Source organism: Protopterus annectens, chromosome 3.part0 (assembly GCF_019279795.1).
Source record: "Protopterus annectens isolate FY-2018-M chromosome 3.part0, PAN1.0, whole genome shotgun sequence".
NCBI lineage: Eukaryota > Metazoa > Chordata > Ceratodontiformes > Protopteridae > Protopterus > Protopterus annectens.
The window spans coordinates 1,920,192,037-1,920,204,468 of NC_056731.1; positions in this window are offsets into that span (position 1 = coordinate 1,920,192,037).

The following is a 12,432-nucleotide window of genomic DNA, read 5'->3' on the forward strand; positions in this document are numbered from 1 at the left end:
CCACATTAATATAATCATATCCAAATGTTTGCCATACCAACATAAAAGTGATACTTTAGAAGTGAAGTTTATAATGGAACAGGGCACATCTCACATGTAGACCCCTAAGCACCTGACTACATCCCAACACAGGTAACCTACATAGTACTCTGGTAAGCAACATGTCCTGCCACTATTTCAGGATTTACAAGTGAGTGTTTTATCATTTCCACAAAGTGTACACATATAAACAGTAATGCATGTGTAAAACACATACACACACACACACACACACACACACACACACACACACACACACACACACACATGACCAAACAACGGTTGGGTAAGGAAGGATGAAGACTGTGACACACATTGGCGAATCCAACAAACCTCTGCTCATCCACTTCGATCAGTCCATTCATTTGACAGGAAACAAATCAGCCTCTTTGGTGTTGACAAAATTAGAGTCTCTTTAGCTTTTGTTGTTGTTTCCAGATTATTTAATTTTCTTCCCAACCACCGATACAAGCATATATTAGTTTCCTCGGGAGTTTCAACCGCCACACATTCCTGATTACATATAATCCCTTTAGAATTCCTACCAACCACAGAGTCGAATGCTTATTTATTTAATTTATCCTTTCTTGACTTGGTTAGTCTCACTAGCTTACTGGACTCTTCAAAAGAGACCCAAAATGGTATTTATACTGCAGGGGAGAATTTGGTCAGGGTATCAGGGAACTTCCCGTATTCTTTTTTATATGTGTAGTGGGATCTTTTGCACTCACCCGAGCTACCACCAAGTTGAGTAGATATGAACTCATTTAACACCTTATCAGAAGGACGGCACACTCTGAAGTGCAGCATTAACAGTCCAGTCACTTAGAATGGGAATAGAATTGACATCCTTCTGGTCTTCCATCACTAAAGATAAGTGTGCTACTTATCAAATCGCTGACACTGTTGGACAGCTGTTGCACACCAACAGCATGTCGTACCACTAGGATTGTCAAATCAAAACAATCCTGTCTTGGTTTGTGATTTGTTGTGGAGTTGACTGGTAAGAGAAATTTTATTTATTTTTACTGTTAAAAGGAGGTGCGACTGCGAGCTATAGTGAGCGTGTGACATAAAGAAATTACAGCTTCTGTCTGGCTGGTAGAACTTGTAAAGTCAGAACAACTTTAGTGTATTTTATTATTTAGCTGGATATTGCTGGTATAATTTTTGTCATAGAAGTTGATTTAAGTTCCTTTGAATTCTTTGCTACTGACTGTGTAATTTTTCTCCTTTGCAATATTTTCCGGTATGACCCTGACCTTGAGTAGCATCTTACCCTCACCAAGAATGATGCCACAATATGAAGACAAGATGATCAATTTCAACAATTGGCTTAAGTATTGGTGTCATTCAAAGGGGATCCAATGCCTGTCAGTCTGGGATGACATGCTCGACAAGCCACGATGCTTCGCTAGGGATGGCTTGCACCTGTCACCCCTGGGCTTTCGGATATTGGCAAAGGCTCTTGCTACCCCCATAGTGCCTTTTTTAGACAAGGCTCAAAAGACAAACCCACCTCCATAGGTATCACAAGGGATAAAAAACTAAGAGTAATGCTACTCAACGCCAGAAGTCTAAACCTCAAGATGCATGCACTCAAAACTCTCCTTAGCATGGAGAACATCGATATCTGTGCAGTAACAGAAACCTGGTTCAAGGCTCCAGAGCGCACACCAGCACTACCAGGTTATACCTCATACCATGCTTTTCGGCCCCAAAACTTGGACCGAACCACAAAAGGAGGGGGAGTATCAATATTCGTCAAAGATACCCACACCTCCAGGTTGGTGGCACAGCACGAAGCATCAGAGACTATCCATGTGCAACTAACAGTGGGTAAAACTGCCTTCCAGTTTATAGCCTGCTACAGACCACCCTCCCAAACCCAGGAACCCCACTCGGCCTTCCTGAGAACACTGGAAAATATGAAGGTCTCTCCAAACACCATTATATTGGGTGACTTCAACTACCCAAACATAGACTGGGAGCATTACTCTAGCTCCAACACCCTAGCCCAAAGGTTCCTAGAATTTATAAACTCAAATGCTATGGAACAACTTGTTACCACTCCCACAAGAGGGGAAAACCTACTGGACCTGATCATCACCAACATGGGGACTCTATGCTCCAGACCAGAAGTGTATCCCTCACTGGTAAGATCAGACCATAAACTAATCTCGCTGGATATTCACATCCCGACCCCACCCCCTGCCCAGAAAACCACAGTGAAACTTCTCTAAAGCAAATTTCACACTCCTCAAAAACTGAGGTGGAATCCTTCAAAGCCCCCAGGCCTGTGGAAAATGCAGCCCAGACCGCAGAATCCTTTATAAACGCATTCTATGAACACCTTCAGGAATGCATGGATAATGCAATCCCAAATAAAACCAAGACCCAATCCTCCAAAGGCAGACGTCCTGTCTGGTGGACCCCAGCCATAAACAAACTATACAATAGAAGGAGGAAGCTACTACATGATAGAGCAAAATCCCAAAAAGGGAAGGCATCTCTGATCAGTATTAGCGAAAAACTACGGGCACTCTCAAAATTGTCTAAGGCCAGCTTTGAGAGAAAAATTGCACAGGACACCAAGGATAATCACAAGGCTTTCTTTAGTTATGTTAGGAACCTGGGTGGGAATTCCCAGATATGCTCAGAATTAGTCCAAAATGACAAAAAGTACACCGAACCCACAGACATTGCCAACACCCTAGCTGACAGGTTCAGCGGAAACTCACCCCCCTCCCCATCAAATGGGCAAATATCTATCCCAGCAGAGTGCTGCCCCCCTGACATCTCAGATGCTCAGGTAAGAGCCGCCCTCTCCAAAGCAAAACAGCATCAATGGGACCAGACGGTGTCCCAGGCTGTGTCCTACATGAACTCCAAGAAGAGCTAAAACCAAACATAAAACTACTGTTCAATCTCAGCCTTACTACAGGATATGTACCCAAAGAGTGGCGTACAGCAACAGTGGTCCCTCTCCACAAAGGTGGTGCCTCAACGGATCCTGGAAACTAGCTTGACTAGCCTGACTAGCTTGGTCTGCAAAGCTATGGAAAGGATCATCATGGACCTCATAAATAAAGATATTGGGGACCTACAGACACTGGATCCTACCCAGGTCAGCTTTGTTAAGGGCAGATCCTGCCTCTTAAACCTGGTCGATTTCTTTGAAACAGTCACCAAGGCCATTGACGAGGGGAAGGTGGTCCACACAGCCTGCCTGGACCTCGCAAAAGCCTTCGATACAATACCCCACTCGGGCATTATAGATAAACTTACCAGCTTAAATATAAACTCCTATGTCACTAGATGGGTTGCAAACTGGCTCAAGGACAGAACTCACATGGTTAGAATTGCTGGAGCCATGTCAGACTCCAAACCAGTTACAAGTGGCGTCCTACAAGGCTCAGTCCTGGGACCTCTCTTGTTCGGTATATATTTCTCGGAGGTACAGGCCAACACAGAAGGACTGTGGCTGACCAAGTTCGCAGATGACTGGTGCCAGTACAACTGGTACTGTTTACTCTCAAACAGTAAACTCAGTTACCTTGTTTTTGTATCGGGTCCTATAATAATGAATAGCAGGCTATGTGTTTTCTTCCGTGGAGATTTAAGATGAATGAATAATTTATTTTCATACATACAAATGTTTCAAGCATGGGCATTAAAGCCATTCTAGCTTGCCAATATGCCAAAACACTTGTTCCCATAATAAATGTCCAGGCTGTTCTTAAAAATATCTAAACTAGTATCTGCTTTAATGTAATTTGTTAGTCTGTTCCAAGTATCAGCTACTCTGTCAGAGAACCAGTTAGTACACTTCTCATTCCTATAGAATCTTCTACATAAGTTAGCTGATGATTCTCTAGTACTTTTTGATGACTCCAAACATTCCCAGAGGTAGTTGTCCCTGAATGCCCTATATACCTGAATAAGATCTCCTATTACATATCTGTAAGGGACACTGTACAAGTTCAGATATTTTAGTCTTTCATAATAGTTCTATAACTATCATTAGCCAATTGGTTGATATGATTAGAAAAATTCATAGCTGAATCTATCCATATACCCAGGTCCTTAAATGAGTCTACAGTTTCAATCACTGTGTGCTATATTAAATATTCACCTTTCAGTTTGTCTCCCAAATCTCATATGCTTAGTTTTTGATGCATTTATCAACATATTATTTTCCTGTGCCCAAATGGTCAATTTAATCAAATTATTTTGCAGCCATGCCTTATCTGTAACACTTGTAATCAGTTTACCCAATTGCAGGTCATCAGAATATAGACTGTAGAACACCTCAGATGAAAAAGTAAGGTCTGAAAGATACAATCTAAACAAGTAGAGGCCTAGTACAGAGCCCTGTGGGACACCTTGACTGTAACCAAGGATTTCACCTGTCCAGTTGGTGTGATACTTGCCATGTCCTATTTGCAAGCCATGCAGCTATCCATCTTATCAACAGTACATCAATACCTAGTTGTACTAATTTATTGATCAGTGCTTTGTGCATGACCCTGTCAAATGCTGAAGTTAAATCTATATAAATCACTTCACAGTACAATTTTTCATTCATAGCTGTTACTACGTTGTTATAGAACATCATGTTACAGGTGGTAATAGATCTATTTTCAACATACGCATGCTGATATATGGTTTCAAGTCCCAACCTATCCAGTTCTGATAACTTATCCAGTATTACCTTCTCCATTATTTTTACACAACATGAAAGTAGACTTAAGTGTCTATATGATTCTGGGTTTGTCCTATTCCCCTATCTTTCAACCAAATGCATTCTTCCTTTGTTTTTAATTAAGAAACTTGTGTCATTCAGTAGTGCATGCTAAGTTTTATTCTTCTATTACATTCCACAGTAAAGCACAACTTGTAAAGCAGAGATGAAAGTGCTTCATTTTATAGTCAGCAAAACAAAAACACACTCTGCATTACTGAATGATAAATACTTCATTAAAAACAAGGAAAAAAGTCTTTGGTTGAAAGACCATTTTACCCTTGCACCAGGAATTATTCATGCATTCACACAGTGGCACCTTAAGTAACTGTATATATTCTGCTCCCCCAGTCCCAGCAGCATCACTTGACCTTGCTAAGTTATTCAACACTATTCTGTGCAAATGAATAATCGAGGCAGTAAAAGTATTAATTATCGGTACATATTTAATATAATGGAGAAACGCTGTTTAAACAGGTGATGATAATTCAGAGTGGGTTAAGGGTTTCCTTTCTATTTTGGAGGGGGAACCACTGTTGCCCCACAGGAAGGTGTACTAGGGTCATTTGTTTTTATACTGTTCTCAGTCACAAGAGTGGGAAAAGAGATATAGATAACGAAATATGCTGACTACTGCAAGCTGGGTAACATTACTGCAGGGACAAAAATGAAATTTAAGATTCCAAAATGGTTTACCAAAAACGCATACTTGGTCCAGTACTAACACTCTCACATTTGATGCCACCGAATGTAGTAAGGTTTGTCTGTGTTTTGAAATAAAGGTATAAAGCAGAAGGATATAGTTTTCATTCAGAGCTGAGATTCATTGCATGCAGTGCTTCATGTTTAAGGCATGCACAAGTCACACTTAAAAAGTATGAGAGACAAAGAAAGAGCTTGTGATGTATAGTTTTGAATAGGAAGGACAGATAAAACAAAGCAAGTAGTTTAGAACTGTGTGGTATATACTGCATATCACAGCAATAATCCAAGAGAACTATTTCTTACTCTTTTCCAAGGAGACTGTAAAGTGGGAGCATATTTGTCTATATATAAAAACTGTGTGCACTTGATACAAGGCGAGTATTTCTTGTTTTCTGAAGTTGTGAAACTAATATATATTCTAAAAGTGGAAGTGATTAGTGCAGTCAAAGCTGTATTTTCAAAGTATGGAATTTTAGATGTAATGAACAGATCATGGTCCACAGCATTCCTGGGCAGAATTCAAAGAAATTGTTGGAATATTGTGAGATGTCGCATGTGATCTCCACTCTTAATTGCTCACCATTTAATGGCTAACTCAGGAGAACTAAGACTGTTAAAATCTCACGAAGAAATCACAGAACATTAACATGGACTATTACATAGACTCACACTTGACTCTATTAGAATAGGGACATGCTGAAATTCAAGTTGTACATCTTTTATCAGGTCCATTCTTACTCATGGGTCATAAACTAGAGTAAAATTCCTGCATATGTTTCATTATTATTACCTGAGAATTTCAGTTAAATACAAGATATTGAAACAAAACCAGTCTCTACAAAGGTTTTGCGATGATCATCGTGCAAAATGACAACTTTTATTAAAAAGGAGTCCGAGTGAGAATGCAAAAAGATTTCACAGGAAAGCAACTCAAAGGTGATGATGTGAGACAATATCAGTAGGCAAGGTCATGTGTTTATACTATGATTCATCAAATGTGAATTTGTTCTTAGCTGTAGAAATTGCTGAAGAACACTCAAACATTTGTTGAAAATTATTTTTGTTGAAAATTATTGTCTCATATTGGTTCGTTTGAATATGGAGACTGTGTTCGTGATGTCTTACTACCTGAGTATTCAAAGAACTGTCTAAAGCGATATCCAGGGATTTGAACTGCTAACATTTCTTCAAAGTGTTGAGAAGATTTGAGTTCAGAAATGCTTCATAACATTCAAAGAAAGAATGATTAAAAACTTGTTAACTGATGAAGTTCATAATATATTAGCATCAGAAGTGCATGCCATAGAACTCCTGGACTATTTGAGGCTTGGAAGGCTGCACAGAAAGGCAGTCAGGTGTTAGAATGCCATATATTAAAATCTGAATTTGAATTGATTCAGTACTGGTATTTTACTAATAAAGTGTTAAGGCATTGTAATGGTGAAAATATTTATTATTTGAACAATACAAATCTTTATTAAGCATAACATCTGAAAGCGACATTTTTGTGGATTAATAAAATGTCTGCTAATAGTGTGCAGTTTATCTCAGTCTACCTCTAAATATGGGAAAAACATTTTGCTTGTGAATGATGCAGTACAATATGTTTATTTATTTGGTAATATATTGATATTTTTATTCTCTGGGATATATATGGAGCTACTTCTTAACGCCTTATTTCAGAATCCTGAAGACCAAAATATCAAGAACAGAACACCTAAATCTTACAATACTGAAACCTTAAAAAGCTGATGCCCAAAATACTGAAAGTTTAGAATATTGAGTGTGATAACACTGAAATTTAAAGTGACGATGTCAGAATACCTGTATTACCATAGTAAGTCCTTATTTAGTGTTTGTAAATGAGGTACGTCCATTTAAATTTGTATAGGAAATATGAGCAAATGTGTCTGATGTTTCATACGCTCCCAACAGTAGTGGAAGTGTATACAATACTGTAAGATAAGATAAAAGGTATATGCCTTTTTCCCCACTGTTGTGCGATCCTGGAGTTCTTGTAAATAGTTTTTGGGGGGTACAGCCCCCCACTTACATGGGTTTGCAGAGGGAAGGTAAATGAGGAGTTATTTTAAGTTTTGTGAAGAGGTCTTCATTGCTTTTGGAGGTATATAATAAATGAGTAGTTATTTAAGTTTTGTAAAGAGTTTTGTCTTTTTTGGAAGTATATAGTGTGTTTGTATAGTACTGCTTTAGTGTAGCGGGTTGTATGTCAAGTTTGCACATTTGTATTTGGTATTATGGGGGTCTGTGTTTAAAGTTTCAGTATTGTGAGATTTCAGCATTCTGTTCTCTGTATTTTGGTCTTCGGGATTCTGACATTACGGTATTTAAAGTAGATCTGTATACACGTGTATATATATTTATACATAAATACAAACACACACACATATATGCACATGCACATGGTCTAATTTCTTTTGCATTGGTATATTGTTGGGAAGAAACATTCCTCATCTAGTTATTCATAGTTAAGCATGCCAAAAGCGACATAAGTGGGACTCTGAATAGTTCTGTTTTTGCAGAAGACTTTCAAAAGCTGTTGAAGGTAGGATGGTGTTTGGGCATGCAAGACTAACCACATCAAGCAGAATACCTTCAAGGAGATTCTGTGACACACTAACATCTATTGTAGTGTTTGTAGAACAGGTAAAATATGGTCAAATCTTATAACCCTTGTCAGTAGCCTGGTAATTAGTGTTTCTTAGTTGCAGATTTTTTTTTTTAAATAGTTTTTATACATGAAGCCCTAGATAGAATTAAGTTTAAAAGTGAAACTTTGATATTACATCGTGGACACCTCTTAGTCATTTTAGTATCAGTTTCCATGATGGCTGTATTTCTTTCAGATGGTAAAACAGGATTTGGATTACTTATGGTCTATAGCTTTTACAAGTCAGCCCACTGTCCAAAATACCCCCAAGACTATGAACCTTCAGCAGAAGACTTAACTCTGTATTGCCTGATGTAATTAACAGATAGCAAAGGGGAGTGCATGATTTTCTTACAGTCAGGAGCGGCCTTTCTCAGGGTAAGAGTGAAGCCCAACAAAGCCAGCAGTCTCTGTTAGCATAGCTGTATCCTCCAGAATGTCAGGATAATTTAGTGCAGCAGAACTACAATTGATGGAGAGAGAGAGAGAGAGATGATGAAGCTGCTTGACAGTGTAATAAGTTTGTTAGTAAAGAAGGCCACAGTCTCTTTGCATTCTTATTTTGAAAAGCTTCTGCATCAAAAAAAAAAAAAAAAAAAAATGAACTGTGTAGGGTAATTACGGTGCAGTAAAGTCAAGCTGCTGAATTTTTTACTGACATACACTCTGACTTTTTATGTGAAATCCGAAAATGTTAATGCTTTAGGATTCCAAGAATGTTTTCCTTCTGGTGGCCGGATTTCCACTGTGGCTTCATCTTGAGATCTTTCCTCTTTCACGGCAACTATATAGGTGCAATGTATGCTACGTCTCTGACAAGTTCTACTCTTGATAAGTCTAAGCATGGGCCTGAAATATAGGTTCATAGGTGTGTACTAGGCTAATGGCCCTGGGGCCTTTACAAGCCTAGCCATATGTTTACCCTGGCATAGTGCCACCTGACCTTAGTTCCCAGTGCCTCTTTCGAGTAGAGCCACTGGTGTTATCCCAGGGGTGAATTTTCTGTTTCCCATCCACTCATCAAGATTTCTCTTGAAGAGGGTCAGCAAGGTGCTCTGCTTGACATGTATGGGAAGTCTGTTCCATAGCATGGGCAGTCTCTGGGTTATGAACCTGTCCCTCCAGCATGTTCTGTTAATTGTGGTAATGAGATTGAGGTCTCTGGAGCATGTGGTGCAGAGGGATTGGGATTTCTTTAGATGTAGCATTTCTAACAGAGCTGGGTCAGTCATGGCTTCGTAAGTCAAGCAGAGATTGCCTCTAAGTAGGCGATATGAGACCGAGAATAGTTGGAGATTTTTGAGTCTATGCATATAGGACGTGTCTAAGGCCTAGGATTCTCTGTGAGGTACTTTTGCGGCCTCTCCATTTGTTGCAGGTGTCTAGTGAGGTACATGCCAAATGGGACATTGTACTCGATTGGCCTAATGAGGGAAGAGTAGAGGGAGACAATGACCTCTTTCATCCTGGATGAAAAACCCTTAGTAATGAGATGTGCCATATAGAAGGACTTTCTGACCATAGTGGCAATTTGGTGATAAAAAGAGAGGTTGCTGTCAACCTGTGTTCCCAGCTCTGTTATAATGCCTACTGTGTTCAGTGGACTACCATCAATGTGGTAATTCATGGGAACTGGGTTTTTCCCAAAGGGGATAACCACACATTTTTTGGCATTGAGCTTAAGGCCATGGTTCTGACACCAGTAGTTGGTCACAGTGAGGCCATTCTGTAGGATGTCAACATCACTTGGGGAGTTAATAATAGCTCCTAACTTGCAATTGTCTGCGAACATAGTCAGCCAGAGTCCCTTCGTATTGGCCTGGACTTCAGAGAAGTAGATACCAAACAGGCAGGGACCCAGGACCGAACCCTGTGGGACTCCACTCGTGACTAAACAGCAGTCTAACTTGTAGTCAGCTATTTTCACACTGTGGGTTGTATCTGTTAGCCAGTTTGCAACCCACCTAGTGATATAGGGGTTGATGCCAAGCGTAGTGAGTTTTTCTATGATTCCTGAGTGGTGAATGATATCAAAAGCCTTGGCCAGATCAAGGTAGGCTGTATGAACCACCTTGCCTTCACCCACAACTCTGGTGACTGACTCAGATAAGACCAAGTTGAGCAGGCATGAACTACCCTTCACAAAACCAAACTGTGGGGGATCCAGAGTTTGGAGATTCCCTATATCCTTGTTTATTAGGTCCATCATGATGATGATGATGCGTTCCATAGCTTTGCATATCAGACTCATCAGGCTAATGAGGTGATAGTTCCCAGGGACTATAGTCATTCCTCCTTTGTGGAGAGGGATAACTGTTACAGTACACCATTTGGCAGGGACAAAGTCTGAGGTGAGGCTGTGATTGAACAGGGCACACAGGTGAGGTGTCGGTTCACTCTGTAGTTCATGTAGAAAACAAACAGGGATATTGTCATGTCCCATAGAAGCTGTATTCTTGGCCTTGGACAGTTCTGTTTTAACCTGTGCAGCAGTAATACTGGGTGCCTGGCAATCTGCTGGTATTGTGATTGGTCCTTTGGGGGAGGGGAGGAAAGTTGGCACTGAATCGGTCGGCTAGTATACTGGCAGTATCTGTTGGCTCGGTATAGGAGGTACCATTGTGCAGTAGCTCAGAGCAAAGCGGGTATTGCCGTGGAGATTCTTTACATAACTATAGAAGGCCTTGTGGTTGTCTTTACTATCTGCTGCAATTCTGTCTTCATAGCTAGCTTTAGAGGATTTGATGAGGGATCTCAACTTTTTGTTGAGGCAGATAAGGGAGTTTTTCCAGTCTTGGTACTTAATCTTATTCCACATCAGTTTCCTCCTTCTGTTGTAGAGTTTGTTTATGGCAGGGGACCACCAGATTGGCCTCCTTTTTTTTGGAGGAGAGTGTCTTGGTTCTATTGGGTATGGCGAGATCCATGCATTTGTGTACATGTTCGTACTGTACAGTGCATTGGTGTATGATTCTACAGTCATGCAACTAATCTCCATTTGCATGGGTGCCGTGAAGCCACCTCTGTTTTTAGGATCCCAAAGTTAGCTTTGGAGAAGTTTTTCATGGTGGTTACCTTTGCTGGGGGGTGGGTGGGGGGTGGGAGGGATGTGGATTTCCAAGGTGATTAGTTTGTGGTCTGATCTAACCAGGGAAGAGCTGACTACTGGTGTAAAGCAATGGTCACCCATGTTAGTAATGACCAGGTCAAGGATGTTGCTACCTCTAATGCGGGTAAGAACAAAGTGGTCCAGGACATTGGAATTAATGAACTCCAAGAAATGTTGGGCAAGTGTATTGGTACATAAGTAGTTTACCCAGTTAATGGAGGGGTAGTTGAAGTCACCTAGTAAAAGAGTGTTGGGTTGGACCCTAATATTCTCCAGGGTGCTTAGGAACGTGGAGTGTGAGTCTTGAGACATGGTTGGGGACCTATAGCAGGCTATGACCTGAATCACTGTCTTACCCAATGTTAGCTGCACCTGAAGTATCTCTAATGTGTTATGTTGGGCTACCAGTCTAGAGGTGTGCTCATCCTTTATGAATATGGAAACACAACCGCCTTTGGAGCTTCTGTCTAAGTTCTGGGGCCGAAAGGTTTGCAATGAGTTATAACCTGGTAGTGCAGGGGGTGTGTTCTGCTGCCTTGAACCAGGTCTCTGTTAGAGCACAAATGTCGATGTTCTCCATTTTAAGGAGTGCCTCGAGTGAGTGCATTTTGAGATTTAGACTTCTAGCATGGAGCAACATGACCCTCAGATTGCATTTGTTTGTAGCTGTTACAGTGGTAATTTGGTCTTTGGAACACCACCTAAAAAAAGGCACTATAGTAGTGGCAAGAGCCTTGATCAGTATCCAGAAGCCCAGGGGTGACAGATGCAGGCCATCTCTGGCAAAGCATCGAGGTCTGTCAGTCATGTCATCCCAGGCAGACAGATACTGGATCCCCTTAGAATGACACCAGAAACTTAGCCAATTGTTGAAATCAATCATTTTCTGCTTGTACTGTGGTATTATTCTGGGTGATGGTAGGATGCTCCTCATGGCTAAGGTCATACCCACCTGGGCTACATAATCCAAGAGCTCCTCCACGTTTCTTTTCACGTAGTCCAGGGAGGTATGTCTCAGGTCATTCACACCCATATGTACAATGACAGAGTCATATTTGTACCTGTTCAGTGACCTGAGTACATTTACATGTTACCTGTGTCCATTAGAGACATAGGTGTCAAGCCAGAGATGAATTTCCGATATTTAAAAGCTAACGCATCACT